Source organism: Salmo trutta, chromosome 6, assembly GCF_901001165.1.
Source record: "Salmo trutta chromosome 6, fSalTru1.1, whole genome shotgun sequence".
NCBI lineage: Eukaryota > Metazoa > Chordata > Actinopteri > Salmoniformes > Salmonidae > Salmo > Salmo trutta.
In genome coordinates this window covers 15,740,759-15,754,202 of record NC_042962.1, presented here as the reverse complement: position 1 = coordinate 15,754,202, position 13,444 = coordinate 15,740,759, and the positions used below count along the sequence as shown (strand labels likewise).

The following is a 13,444-nucleotide window of genomic DNA, read 5'->3' as shown; positions in this document are numbered from 1 at the left end:
TCTTGGGGTCATAGGCAGCATTCCTCCTCCTCCAAACACGGCGAGTTGAGTTGATGTCAAAGAGCTCCATTTTGGCCTCATCTGACCACAACACTTTCACCAGTTGTCCTCTGAGTCATCCAGATGTTCATTGGCAGACTTCAGACGGGCCTGTATATGAATTCTTGAGTAGGGGGACCTTGCGGGCACTGCAGGATTTCAGTCCTTCACGGCGCAGTGTGTTACCAATTGTTTTCTTGGTGACTATGGTCCCAGCTGCCTTGAGACCATTGACAAGATCCTCCCGTGGGCTGATTCCTCATCGTTCTCATGATCATTGCAACTCCACGAGGTCAGATCTTGCATGGAGCCCCAGGCCGAGGGATATTGACAGTTCGTTTGTGTTTCTTCCATTTGCGAATAATCGCACCAACTGTTGTCACCTTCTCACCAAGCTGCTTGGCGATGGTCTTGTAGACCATTCCAGCCTTGTGTAGGTCTACAATCTTGTCCCTGACATCCTTGGAGAGCTCTTTGGTCTTGGCCATGGTGGAGAGTTTGGAATCTGATTTGATTGATTGCTTCTGTGGACAGGTGTCTTTTTTACAGGTAACAAGCTGCGGTTAGGAGCACTCCCTTTAAGAGTGTGATCCTAATCTCAGCTCGTTACCTGTATAAAAGACACCTGGGAACCAGAAATCTTTCTGATTGAGAGGGGGTCAAATACTTATTTACCTCATTAAAATGCAAATCAATTTATAACATTTTTGACATGCGTTTTTCTGGATATTTTTGTTGTTATTCTGTCTTTCACTGTTCAAATAAACCTACCATTAAAATTATAGACTGATCCTTTCTTTGTCAGTGGGCAAACGTACAAAATCAGCAGGGGATCAAATACTTTTTTCCCCCACTGTATAGTGCCCCAGTCTCTCACAGGTATAAATGTCACACACAGTAGCATATATTTATACCCAGACCCTCACTGGCATAGCACAAACCACCGCAGCCCCTGCAAGATCTATTCAATTATTATTATTTGGGAGGGGGGAGTTCGGCCCCCCAGATAGCATATGAAAACGTCACAAGCCATGATTTTTAGGGGGAATTACAAGAAATTATCTTTAAAACTACTACATTTTCTCTCAGCCTCATGGAAAAATGTGAAGATTAGCAGGAAATTAGCTCTAAAACGGCAACATTTTCTATGCCTTACGACTCAAACTGAATTCTTACCCTACTCTATGTTAACTACACACTTCAGTCTGAGACTGCCAACATTGAAGTTGTTTGTGATGTCAAAATGAGGGGTGTTGTACAAAACAAAGCTATCAGCAATTGGATCATCTCTAACCAATCAGAGTATCAAAGCCAATGACACATTTTCAAAACGGCGCTTTACCCACGTGTGTTATTGGTCTGGCACAACCCATCGGTTTCTGGGACCAATCAGAACGGTTAGAATGTGTTTGCATTCTAGAAATCGTCGGGGAGGTACACAGAACCAGACTCATTGCAGAGAAGAAGCTAACGTCCATGGGCGTGGCGTAGCGTTTGACCGGAGCAAGAACTTTGGGTAGCCAGGCAAGCATTTTCTCTCAGCCTCATGGAAAAATATGTAAAATAGCATGAGATTAACTATAAAACTGCACATTTTTCTCTCTGCCCCATGGCAAAGAAAAAGAGCCTAAAAAAAAGTAATATTCATATTTTTTTGCGGGGGCCGCACAAAACTGCGCTACGCCTCTGCGGACTTGCTTCTATAAGGGGTGACATTCGCAGAAGGCGCACATATATTTTCCATAGACCTGGACTCCCTGGTCTTTCTTCTGAAGCCACTCTTAGCTTCTCTAATAGTCAGAATGAGCTTTAAGACCTGTTTGGGAAGATTTACATGAAAAGCAAATCAATAGACCATCTTTTTTTTAGCTCATGGAGCCCCTTGAAGTGCTTTTATATTCAGGAGAAGCCATATTGATCAGTATAACTGCCAATATATTGGCGGTATAACCAAGTTTCTGAGACAATAATCAGTTTTCCTTGGTTAAGTATTGACATGAATGGTAATTATTACAAATAGTTCCCCCTGGAATGGAATCAGATCAAGAAAATGACTGCAACTCTGCTTTTGAATGTTTTGCTTGAAGTCGATTTAAAAATAACTTTTGACATTCAACCAGATGCTTAAGTCATTTTCTTAATCTTGTGAAGAAAATGGATAACTGTAATTTTTCCTATGTCTATTATTACATTTGCATAATCAAAACAAGTAGCCTTCCCCCCACGTTTCACTATAGTGTATATTCAGTGTTTCGAATCGGTAATTTAGCTTTGATAAAATATGTTCATTTGGATGTCAAATCCCATGTGGAACTGGCTAATCACATTGTTAATCACTAACACTCATTAACATGTAGGGCTGCTGTGTTCTTTTAATTACTTCTACTGGTGGAGTCTTTGCAGTCAACATGTGGGCATACTGTATTTCCTATCAGAGTTTTATCTGGACTTTTCCAACCTTGATTTAGCATCCTAAGATATACTGTAGTTTTTCAATATCCCCCTCAATATTTTTCATCCGATGAATGGGCCCACCAAACCAACTGTATCGAAGAGAAATGAGTTATGAGCATGAGTTATATGGCCTACCGTGAAAGGCATAAAGCACAGAAGACATTCAACCTTTCATTAGCACAATTCTCAATCCATAGTAGTTTACAGGTAACTGAATCTGTAGTGAACTACCCAGTGGTAGATGGAGTACAATAGACCAACTTAAGCTGCAGCACTAGAGTACTGTACTGTACCAGATGCCAAAGGGTCTCACACCTTGTCAGCTCCTACTGTAGTTGTGAACTGTTCTCCTCCTCCTCTCATATTTTAAGTGCTGTATTTTTGAAACTGCTGTGAGGGGAAATGTAGAGGTGAAAGTGACAGGCTTCATGGAGTATCCTGGGATCGAACGCCGTCTGGGGCAATGTGTCTGGAGTTGGCAGTGCTAAACCATATTCTGGCACAAACTGTTCCCCTTTGCCTTTTCTAGTCTCAGACTCCCTCACACCCTCTGTCCATTTGGGTTGCCAGTACTGGCCTGCCTTCTGGAACAGAGAGGGACAGTGGGAGTCCGAAGGGGCTGTGGAGACTGGACAGGTGGCATCTCCAGCTTGCATCCCTCCCTAAATCCTCCCCCGCCTCCCTCCCAACTCCTACAGTGTGCCCAAGCAGAACTCCCGTTTATGGTCCAAGTCTTTTCACCAACGGAATCCCACTGGGCTCTCAGACTGCCCATTCCTGGGAGTTTGGAGGGCTATTTGATCAAATGGTATTATAAAAAATCCCTTGGTTAATAAAAAGAGGCTTTAGGAAACTTAGTGGATTAATTAGCTATGCACAACAACCCAAAACAAATAGCGGATGATGGGGCTGAGTGATTCTGCACTTCTATTCTTCATCTGGCTTTCTCCAATTATTTAAAGTGATTCCTTGAAGACCAATACATTGCTTTGACTGAGTGTGGTGTATTTTTTAAGGATTACGTTTCTGAGATGGGAGTCCAATTCCCTGAACATACTGCACAACCTGTAGTCCAGTTGTGCAAATAGATCCTGCAGCAAAATCACTGCTTCCACCTGGTAACACGCCCCTTGCTATTCTGAAACTATTCTGTACTGCTCATTGCAGTAAATAGTAATTTAAACAAGACAACTGATCCATCTGTACCCCAGAGTTACAGTAAAGGAGGATGAATGCGGTTATGCATTGAGATTACAGGTCTTCTCCCACTCACGAATAGAAGTTTGTTGATACATGTTTCCCTGCCAAACATCAGGGTAAAAACACTGGCTCCTGACAAGCACTTTGTTTTCACAACCTCAACTTCCCTCTTCACTCACAATGACAAGCTGCTCTCTTTTGTATCTAAGTCACAGATCGATCTGTACCACAGGGATGGCACATGCTCTCTACGTCAATACGAGTGGGTCAAGGTTTCTCCACTGTTTTTCGGGGGTTGGAGTATTTCTGTGACTGAGGAGTGACATGCTGACTGACTGACTACTGACTGGCTGACATGCTGACAGCTCATTGAGGTTGTCAGAGGAGATAATAGACCCATCCAGTCATTGGAGCTGCTGCTCTTGTATACCCCTTGTCTCTGCCTCCAGCTCTTCCTGGGAAAGGCAGTTACTGGCCTAGAATAGGTACTTCTGTCACTGTACACTGACCCCTGCAATCATACAGAATTCAAGTGGCAGGCTGGCTAGAATTTCAAGAAAGTGATATTTCTGGATGTTTGGAGGAGGAAAATACATGGGTTTTATGTGGTTTCAGTTGCCTTCTGTTTGTTTTTATTTCCTGTTCATTTTTGGTCTATTACACGTGCAGTGATTGACACTCATAATATATAATATAACTTTGTCATATCATTTTTTCCTATTAATATGGCTGCAGGTTAGAGTTCCTGATAACGGAAAGTTGATATGGCTTCTAGAGAATGTTTCCTTAACTCTTGTAACACAATTAGGAACTCAAATCTCAACAGAGCTCCAGTCTTAAGTAGATGCACACACAGACACACACACACACACGCTCACAAATGTACACACATTGACATACACTACATACAATTTATGTAACATTTTTACAAACATCCAATCCATGTACATTCCACCACAGATGCAGTATGATTGGGTTACAGGGACCATATTTTCCTTTTGTGTTGGTGTGACTGCGCGTTGGTGTGTGTTAATAAGGCAATTTGCTTCTGAAATCCCCGGAGAGGGAACATGTGTGGCACAGTCTTGTGTTGAAATTGGGCGCAACAGGCGGCCACAACACATTGGTTGTGACTGCTTGCGTGGTGATCCTTTGAGAGAACTCGTGTAAATTGTCTCAGAACCTCCCGTGAGCTGTCTTGGTGAAGAAGGGACTGGCCTTGTTCGAATAATTCAGAAATGCATCTGTCCTCTCTACCTTCCTTGAAGTAATCACTGATTATAATTGATTAGATTTGTGTCAGTAGGGGCCTCCCGAGTAGCACAGTGGTCTAAGGCACTGCATCGCAGTGCTAGCTGTGCTACTAGAGATCCTTGTTTGAGTCCAGGCTCTGTCGCAGCCGGCCGCAACCGGGAGACCCATGGGGCGGCACACAATTGGCCCAGCGTCGTCCAGGTTAGGGGAGGGTTTGGCTGGCAGGGATGTCCTTGTCCCATCGCACCCTAGTGACTCCTGCGGCGGGCCGGGCACAATGCACGCTGACACGGTTGCCAGGTGTACGGTGTTTCCTCCGACACATTGGTGCAGCTGGCTTCTGGGTTAAGCAGGCATTGTGTCAAGAAGCAGTGCGGCTCGGCTGGGTTGTGTTTCGGAGGACACACGGCTCTCGACCTTCGCCTCTCCTGAGTCCGTACGAGAGCTGCTACAATGGGACAAGACCGTAACTATCAATTGGATACCACGAAATTGGGGAGAAAAAATAAAAGTGTTAGTAAGAGGGTGATAAGCTTGCTTTCACCTATACAGTCACTTCTAGATCTGTGTTTACCTCCAGGAAACAAGGGAGGAAAGATGCATTTCTGAACACGGACATTATCACCAAGGGAACAGGGAAAGATGTGACATAAGAAACTCTGTAGGAACAATTGTCCTCAGACCCAGCTGTGTGTGTGTGTGTGTGTGTGTGTGTGTGTGTGTGTGTGTGATTGCATAATCGCATAATCTATTCATTTGGGAAAGTATGCATGTCTTGAATGACCACGATGACAATGAATATTTATCTGTGTACATGCTTTTCTCTGAAGGTTGACGTTTAATGAGATGAGTCTTGTCCTGAAGGTGGAACTGAGCGATTTCTGCTAAATGGGCCATATGCAAAGTCAAAATTGGCCATATTGTAAAAAATCTGGAAAACAAAAATGATCTTTATGTTCTTAATTTAAGCTTATGCATTAGGGTTAGCAGTGTGTTTAGGGTTAGGTTTAAAATCTGATTTTAGGAACACTCTGCAGAGTTGCCTCCAGAACAAGATTCATGGCGAAAAACACTAACCTTCTTCTCGGTGTGCCTTTTCCACCTCTCTCACCCTCCTACATTCCCATGCACACCTTCATGGCGCCACACTCACATCACTCTTGCACACGTCTTAAATAGCTATTAAGCTCCAGCACGCTTGTGAATTTAAGATGCAGAACATATTAATATTTATCTCATTGCAGGTAGGGAGGGGGTGGATAGTGGTGGAAAGATATGATTGAACCAGTAACGGAAAAAAGCCCAAGCATATTTAATAGGCCATCCCCAACGGGTAGCCAGACCCCATGCTGGTTTCATCTCCTTCTTCATCTCTTCGCCTCATCTCTCCCCCAGCGCCGCACACGGCGGGGCTCCGGAGCTCGGCAGGCTAGCACAGATTCAAGACTAGAAAATAATTCTAACTGTCTTGGCCAAACAAGGTTAGCGTTTAGCGCCGAACGCCGTTACTTTAAAAACCCAGGGGAACAGCTTAAATGGATTTACTATTTTATCTTCAAATACACTTTTCTCTGACTTTGCCTTTAGACACAATAAAGAAAGGTTGAGGTTTTCTGACCTAACATTGTTATCTGTTCTGAAGTAGTACTTCTATGTAATAAAAGGGCAGAAAAGATTGCTTCTATTATTGCAACCTGTGCGAGAGCGTCAAGTGATGGGTTTTTGGTACCTAAAATATGATTTTTGTCTCGGGTTGCTTCTAAACTTAGTGTCACTTTACTCAGCAATAAACTGACCTCAATACTCTTGTTTGATTAAGTGAATTCTAAAAGCAATATTTGATGATTCCTTTAAACATTTAGTTTGTCCTATGACCTTTCATATGCATTACGTTGGTCTTCATCAGATGTCCATGTCCTGCAGTAGAAGAGTCACTACTGTATATATTCCCTCCAAGGTTTAGCTACAATTGCCTCATCTACAGACCACCTCCTTATTCTCCCCAAGTGAGAGTATCTACGCTATGGAAACCAAATAAAACAAATCGGTTATTGCATTAAGCTTTTTTTTCAGCCCTGATATGAATATCTGAAAAAGAGTCGCACGGCAGACGGAGAGCTCATACGATCAGATCATATGGTTTGAATTATGAGGAAATTAATCCGGCTACCCCAGACATCTAGTGTAAATACAACAGCCCATTGAACTGGTCAGATCATCTATTGATCTTAACCAGAGCCTAGAGGGCTTTAGTCTTAATATTCATTTCTTGAGAAGTATAGTACATCACCCTGACAGTGTAAAGAGAAGTTGTGAAGATGTAATTGCAGATCACAATGTGTTGAAAATACTCATGTATTTCGTCTTGTTTTGAATAGCATTGTCACTGAAGGGAATAGATCTGGACGTGTCGCTAGTAACACCCATTGAGTTTTCCCCCATAAACCTTATTCACAGCTCCCCTTATTTGAGCGTGTATCTTCACTGCATGTGTTGTACAAACGAAGGCTCAATGACGTAATATAAAGATGCCATATAGAGGAATGCAGCACCCATTAGTGCTTCTTGTCCTCCAACATAGAGTTATGAACACTAGAGGAAAGATAGTTATAAGCACTAGAGGAAAGATAGCATTATAAGCACTAGAGGAAAGATGGTTAATCTTCGGGATCGGTGTTCCTTCCACGGGACGGTTGAGCTAACATAGGCTAATGCGATTAGCATGAGGTTGTAAGTAACAAGAACGTTTCCCAGGACATAGACATATCTGATATTGGCAGAAAGCTTAAATTCTTGTTAATCTAACTGCACTGTCCAATTTACAGTAGCTATTACAGTGAAAGAATACCATGCTATTGTTTGAGGAGAGTGCACAGTTTTGAAAATGAAAAGTTATTAATAAACAAATTAGGCACATTTGGGCAGTCATGATACAACATTTTGAAAATAAATGCAATGGTTCATTAGATCAGTCTAAAACTTTGCACATACACTGCTGCCATGTAGTGACCAAATCTAAATTGCAGCTGGGCTGGAATAATACATTGTAGCCTTTCTCTTGCTTTTCAAAGATGATGGTAAATGTAACGGTACAAAAAGGGTACAAAAAAAATACAGAAGAACGGTTGGTTTTTTTCTCTGTATTATCTTTTACCAGATCTATTGTGTTATATTCTCCTACATTCCTTTCACATTTCCACAAACTTCAAAGTGTTTCCTTTCAAATGGTACCAAGAATATGCATATCCTTGCTTCAGGGCCTGAGTTACTGTCACGTTCGTTAGATGAATGATTGGACCAAGGCGCAGCGTGAGTAGCGTTCCACATAATGTATTATAAAGTGAAATGTAACGCAAAATACAAAACAAATAAAGAATAAACGAACCGTGACTATAATACAACTATACATAAACAATATCGCCATAACCCCCCAGTGAAAAACAAGCTACTTAAGTATGATCCCCAATTAGAGACAACGATTACCAGCTGCCTCTAATTGGGAATCACACCAATCACCTAAACATAGAAAAACTAAACTAGAACCCCACATAGAAAACAACAACTAGAAAAAAAACCTGTCATGCCCTGACCTACTCTACCATAGAAAATAAAAGTTTTCTATGGTCAGGACATGACAGTTACAGGCAGTTAGATTTTGGTGTCATTTTAGACGAAAATTGAAAAAAAGGGGCGGTTCCTTAATTAAGAGGTTTTAGTGGAAAGATAGTTAAACACTAGATCAAAGAGTTATAAATGCTAATGGTAAGATAGTTAGAAACACTGGAGGAAATATAGTTATAATTACTAGAGTAAAGATAGTTATAAACACTAGAGGCAAGATGGTTATAAACTCTTGAGGAAAGAGTTAAACACTAAAGGAAACCGTTATAAACAGTAGAGGAAAGATAGTTATAAACACTAAAGGAAAGAGTTATAAACACTGGAGGAAATATAGTTATAATTACTAGAGTAAAGATAGTTATAAACACTAGAGGAAAGAGTTATAAACACTAGAAGAAAGATGGTTATAAACACTAGAGGAAAGATGGTTATAAACACTGGAGGAAAGATGGTTAGAAACACTGGAGGAAATATAGTTAGAAACACTAGAGGACAGATAGTTATAAACATTAGAGGCAAGATGGTTATAAACTCTTGAGGAAAGAGTTAAACACTAAAGGAAACCGTTATAAACAGTAGAGGAAAGATAGTTATAAACACTAAAGGAAAGAGTTATAAACACTGGAGGAAATATAGTTATAATTACTAGAGTAAAGATAGTTATAAACACTAGAGGAAAGAGTTATAAACACTAGAAGAAAGATGGTTATAAACACAAGAGGAAAGAGTTATAAACACTAGAAGAAAGATGGTTATAAACACTAGAGGAAAGATGGTTATAAACACTGGAGGAAAGATGGTTATAAACACTGGAGGAAAGATGGTTATAAACACTAGAGGAAAGATGGTTATAAACACTAGCGGAAAGATGGTTATAAACACTAGAGGAAAGATGGGTATAAACACTAGCGGAAAGATGGTTATAAACACTAGAGGAAAGATGGTTATAAACACTGGAGGAAAGATGGTTATAAACACTAGAGGAAAGATGGTTATAAACACTAGCGGAAAGATGGTTATAAACACTAGAGGACAGATAGTTATAAACATTAGAGGCAAGATGGTTATAAACACTTGAGGAAAGAGTTAAACACTAAAGGAAACCGTTATAAACAGTAGAGGAAAGATAGTTATAAACACTAAAGGAAAGAGTTATAAACACTGGAGGAAATATAGTTATAATTACTAGAGTAAAGATGGTTATAAACACTAGAGGAAAGATGGTTATAAACACTAGCGGAAAGATGGTTATAAACACTAGAGGAAAGATGGTTATAAACACATCATGAAGATGAAGATAGGCTAATGCAATTAAAATGTATGTTCCATAAATATGACCATTTATTTCACATGAATTAAACTCTTGTTCATATATCACTTCTAAACTGACAAATAAACATCAAATCTACCTTTTACAATTACATTATCACGTTTAATAGATTTGTTTCAAGCAATACAGCATATACTTAGAATTCTGGTCTGTTGGGCAAATATGCAGTTTTGGGCAAATTCTCATATCACTTTGCTCAATTTGTCACATACAAGGATTATATATGGCTGTTGAAATGTGCAGAACATTAATCAGCTATGCCTGCCCCAAATGTAAGGCCCTCTTTGAGCTGTTGCTGGTGACGCTTTACTTTCTTGACTGTGTCATGGGACCTGCGCCTACGCTTGGCACACTCCATTGAAGCAGCATCAGCTCTCACAACTCTCACAATCTCTGATTGCTCCAGTGTCACCAAAGTGCTATCAATCCAAAATGTGTTCATCACATTTGTTATAGCAGTGGCTCCCTCATTGAATGTGGCTACTGCCATACTGGCTGCTCTGTCAATGCGGCTTTTGCCCACGAAGACAGTTTTGGGGCATCACGACCATATTACAGAGTTCAGACATTCATTTGCATTCTGGGTTCCTCCGTGCTACATTCTTTTGAGGACGTTATCATTTGACATCCTATGATATACAGTTACCATTTTCTGTGCAACCTCAATATTGAAAAATCTATGGCCTCCAAGGTTTTTGTGACGGGGTGGATCTTTACCATTTTCTATGGCTCACTGGTACCAGCACCAATGCACACACCTATCCCGTAGTTGGAAGTGAATCCTCTCTTGAGCCAAGTGCCATCGAAGGATACATTAATGTCTATGATGGCATCCTCCTCCTCCTTCAGCATCTCTGCTATCTCTGGGTCTACAGTGAGGGGAAAAAGTATTTGATCCCCTGCTGATTTTGTAAGTTTGCCCACTGACAAAGAAATGATCAGTCTATAATTTTAATGGTAGGTTTATTTGAACAGTGAGAGACAGAGTAACAACAAAAAAATCCAGAAAAACGCATGTCAAAAATGTTATAAATTGATTTGCATTTTAATGAGGGAAATAAGTATTTATTTCCCTGTCTCATTGTATAGTTCCTATCACTCTGTTTTATTAACTTTGAATACATTTGCTGGAGCAAGGAAATAAATATTCATACACAGCAAGTCACCTGGCAATAATGGGCCACTCTCCCTTTTAATTTACCTGTCATTCTCCTCTCATGTCTCTGATATGAGCTGAGACGCAAGGAAGGAATCCCTAGGACTTTGCTTATTTTCTTTAGAGCTGCATAACCGAGTCCAAGGTCGCGGGATAGAAGAACCATTCTCACATTTATATCAAATGCCACATCTCCCCTGGAGCACTCCTGCAGCCTGGATGAAATGTAAACACTCCTCTTAAGTGCGATCACCTTCAGACTGCACATTCTATCATTACAAAATCACTGGTTGATGAAGTCTATGGTGATTTACAGTCCAGTGTTTAGACACTTCAAATCATGTACACGTTGGTTTATTTGAGACGTGGAATAAAAGCCACTGTTGGCTGGCTGCTGTTTGGTTGATTGCTGCTAGTTGTCATCTTCACCTCAACTAATTTGCGTCTCAATGCGCTGCTGCGGGCTACCTCCTTTTCCTACCTGTACTGCCACTGCCTCGATCGGTGGATCAGGCAAATTGTTTCTGTCATTCACTGCTTTTCTCGCATTGGCAAACTGAGGTCGTCTATTTTTATGCACATACTGTAGGTATATTCTTCGTGATTTTCTCATTTTGTCTCTTACGTTGATTCTTCGAGGGAGATATTTTCAAACAGGGAAGTGCTGCGCGGCACGTGAGGCATTTTAACCAATCAGGTTGCCGGAAAGGGCCTTTAAATGCCAGTAACCAATCGGATGTCACGAAATTACTAATCTTTCAGCATGAAGCACTACGTCTACAAAGGATATAGCCATGTATGGACTAGCTAACGATATGCTCTGGAAAACAAGCGTTTGAATGATATATGATTCAACATGGAGAGTTTTAAAAATAGCGGTTGAATTTCTACATGAAACATGCTATCAAGAACGACATTTATGGTAGGTGTAGTTGACGGAGTTGGAATAAAATTATACAAGTAAAGTATTGTAAAGTATTGTGCTTATAAACCCAGGGTCGTTACAGTATTTCTATACATTATTGCCTATTTATTTGTACATTTTATGAAAGTAGGGAAGTTATGGTTGCAAAATATCCCAAAATCTGAAAATTGACCAATGGAAGCAAAAAGCCTTAAAACCATTAGAAGATAGTTATCAACACTAGCGGAAAGATGGTTTCAAACACTAGAGGAAAGATGGTTAAAAACACTAGATGAAAGATAGTTACACGCACTAGAGGAAAGATATAGTTATAAACACTAGAGGAAAGATGGTTATGAACACTAGAGGAAAGAGTTATAAACATTAAAGGAAAGCGTTAAAAACACTAGAGGAAAGATGGTTATAAACGCTAGAGGAAAGATGGTTAGAAACACTAGAGGAAAGATGGTTATAAACGCTAGAGGAAAGATGGTTTCAAACACTAGAGCAGTGGTTCTTAACCTGGGTTCGATCGAACCCCAGGGGTTCGGTGAGTCAGTCTCAGGGGTTCGGCGGAGGTCAAGACACACACCCGACTCATATGATTCGTGATGACACGCCCCGCTTGGCCATCATTGGCTGCAGGTGATCACGCAACATCGCTTGGCCTATCTGTGCTGCAGGGAATTTGGCGCGCTCAGTAGTCGAATTGTGACTGTCGTGATGGTACGTTGTGTGATTTCTTTCTTAATATTTTAATACCTTCATACTAACTATGTCGAGCAAAAAAAGAAAGTGGTCGGACGAATATGTACAATATGGATTCACATGTATAACGGAACGTGATGAGAGTCAGCGTCCTAACTGCATGATTTGCAATGCCAAGTTGAGCAATTCTAGTCTAGCACCGGCAAAACTAAGAGAACACTTCCTTAAGCTGCATGGAGATGGACAATACAAGAACACAACGCTCGCTGAATTCAAGGTGAAGAGAGCCAGATTCGATGAAAAGGCTACTCTGCCTGTTCTCGGCTTTGTACCCATCAACAAACCGATCCTCACAGCATCGTACGAAGTTGCTTACCTGATCGCAAAGCAGGGCAAACCACACACCATTGGTGAAACACTCATAAAACCAGCTGTGTTGAAGATGGCGAATATCATGCTGGGAAAAGCGGCTGAAGTTAAGTTATCCCAAATTCCTCTTTCAAATGACACCATTAGCGACAGAATAGAGGACATGAGCAAAGACATCTTGGCTCAAGTAGTTGCAGATCTGATTTCAAGCCCGGCAAAATTCAGCCTTCAACTCGACGAGACCACAGACGTTTCCAATCTAAGCCAGCTTGCTGTATTTGTGCGCTATGTGAAAGACAACGTGATAAAGGAAGATTTTTTATTTTGTAAGCCTCTTACGACAACAACTAAGGCAGCCGATGTGAAGAAACTTGTGCATGAGTTCTTCAAAGACAACAATCTTTCGTGG

The 13,444-nt window shown here is 40.9% G+C and overlaps 1 protein-coding gene across 6 annotated transcripts in view; it reads left to right on the top strand.

The window, feature by feature from the left end:
• LOC115195538 (dipeptidyl aminopeptidase-like protein 6) overlaps positions 1-13,444 on the top strand; it is a 339,411-nt gene that overhangs the window by 269,382 nt on the left and 56,585 nt on the right. The gene's annotated exons all lie outside the window — the stretch shown is intronic.